The sequence below is a fragment of the Cynara cardunculus genome, assembly GCF_001531365.2.
Source record: "Cynara cardunculus var. scolymus isolate 2C chromosome LG 3, CcrdV1, whole genome shotgun sequence".
In the NCBI taxonomy this organism is placed as follows: Eukaryota; Viridiplantae; Streptophyta; class Magnoliopsida; order Asterales; family Asteraceae; genus Cynara; species Cynara cardunculus.
The window spans coordinates 35,346,875-35,349,519 of NC_037530.1; positions in this window are offsets into that span (position 1 = coordinate 35,346,875).

Genomic DNA, 2,645 nt, shown 5'->3' on the forward strand with positions numbered 1-2,645 from the left:
AAAGAATTATCAAAATAACAAAAATTACTCATAAATTACAAATTATTGGATAAAATAACAGGATATATTTATAAAAATGATATTTTTTATTTTTTTGAATGCTTAATAACATGAACTTTTTTTCTTCCTTTCTCTTTTTTTTTTAATAACACGAATAAAAAATAATAACTTTATTTTAATTTATTTTCTTTACAGATTCGAGAATAGAATATAAGATCTACAAATGCAACAAAATACTTAATCATTATATTTATAAAAATATTTTAGTATTAGAACAAAAATAAATTACGTATTTATATAGAATTGAATTAAACCAATTATACTAAAAAAAACGAGAATTTTATATGTATTATTTGAAGAGAGTCAAAAGACTACTTTCAAAACTTATCGATGGGATCCACTTGTCACTGATTTGCCAAAAACTTCTGAAATTGTCATAAATTATGTTTAAAAATAAGTTAGTTTAAACTAAAAGGGTACTCGCACAATGCAGCGAGATACATTTTTATTTTAATGTTTCGTTTTATTTTTTTTGTCTTTGTTGATGTAATACGGTTTATGTGGTTTTGAGAAAAATATAATGTTTTTACTTTTGAATAAAAATATATTTGAAGATATTATAAATTTTAAAAAAAATATATCGATATTAATATCAAATTAACTATTTAAAAGTTCTCGTTTTTGTATACAATTTCTTTAATTCAATTTTTTTAATGATAATTCGATTTAGGTTTAATAGTAAAATAATTTATTTTTGGTTTAACCATATAATTTTTATAAGATAATGATTCTCTTAGACCTAGATGACTATCCTAATTATATTTTAGATTTTTGATATTTAAAATGAGATGCTTATCTTGTATTTGATTATGTTTATCTGTAGTTAGTTATACGAATTCAAAAATAGAGCTTTAATAAATTGTATTTATGCTCAATTTACTTGTAATCTTAAAATTTAATTAATATGCATTAATAAAGAGTATTTCATGCATAATGAACGATTTTTAAGAGTTTTTGTTAACTGTTTTATAATATAGTATAGATAAGTCATTAATCATTTGTCTCCCCTCTTTCAATATAATTTTTATTTAAATTTTATCACGTTATAGCTAATTAATCTTATTCATCAAATATTTAAAATAAAATTAAATATTTTATAAAAAAATACGTTATTAAAAAACTCTCGTTGAGACGATTAAAATGAGTCTAATATCGTGTAACTAGAAAAAGAAGCCCGAGATGAAGTATGATCAAGTCGGCAATCGAGGCGAAAAAGATACATTGGGCGAGGTTGCAAAGATGGATACAATCGTCTTGTTGCAGATTAATTTCGTGATCAACCTATTTTTCCATCCAACATCTTTAGACGAAGGTTTCAGATGAATAAAGAACTATTTATCAGAACTGTAGACTCGTTGTCCAACCATTCGGGTCATTTCAAAGGGATGATGCTCTTGGAAATACAGGTCTTTCATCATTACAGAAAATACACTGTTGCTATCCGACAATTAGCATATGAAACACCAGTTGATCAAAATGTTGGATTTTTTTTTTGTCATGGCGTAATTGAAATATTTGGCCATGTTTACCTGAGAAGACCAAACGATGAAGACCATTGATCGCATACTTCACTTGCATACTAGATGGTTTGATGATCAGATAAAGGATATTGCAAGAAAATAATATTATTCCACATACAAGAAGTCGTTCGAATACCAACATGCATGTGGAATTGTTGAGGATGAGCCTAAATGGAAAGGGGTGGGCACAAATGATGTTCATACGAAGAGAAGAAACACGACATCGGCTGGTAGTTACACATCCTCATCAGATGCACAAGCAAGTATCGGTATTGAAGACGATGAAACCAGAGTTCGTCCAATGGGAAAGAAAAAAGGCAATAAGAAAATAAAAGGGAAAGCGACCAATTCACGTGACGAATTAAAGGTGTATGAGATCTAATCAACGAAACAAACGTTTTAAGGATGTGATGGATGGTTGAAGTAAATGAACACATCAAGGAGAAGGAGCTAAACAAACGATACAAATCTTCGAAGAGAATCGAAGAAATAAGAATCTTATCGCAAAATACGGGAGACGTACAACTGATGTATAAACAAATATTGAATGATGAAATTAAGAATAAATATGGAATTTAGATTTAGGTCTAGTTTTTAATTTAACGTATTGTGTTGTTTTTATTTATTTGAATGTATTTTGTTTTTCAAAATCAATGTTGAGTTCTAAATAACGAGAAATTGAGGGGGTTTTATAAAACATTTGAAATAGATGAGGATAAATTATGATGTTTTATAAAAAAATATTAATTATTAAGACAAAAACTTTCTAAAAAGGTTACTGCATTGGAGAAAGGTTTTATTTAAAAAAGTTGATGAAAAGTTGATCCGGTAAAATCAACAAGTCTTTGAAAAAGTTGTGCATTGCGAATGTTTTTATAAGCTAGTTTATTTTTTGAGTATATTTTTAAATATAAATAAGCTAACTTATTAAAACGTTACTTGGAGTGACATTTTTGGTATATTATTGTTATTTTTTTCAATTATACCTCTCATTAGTATTAGTTATTATTTATTAGTTTTTAATTATAAATAAATATTTTTATAATTTAAATATTACTAATATTA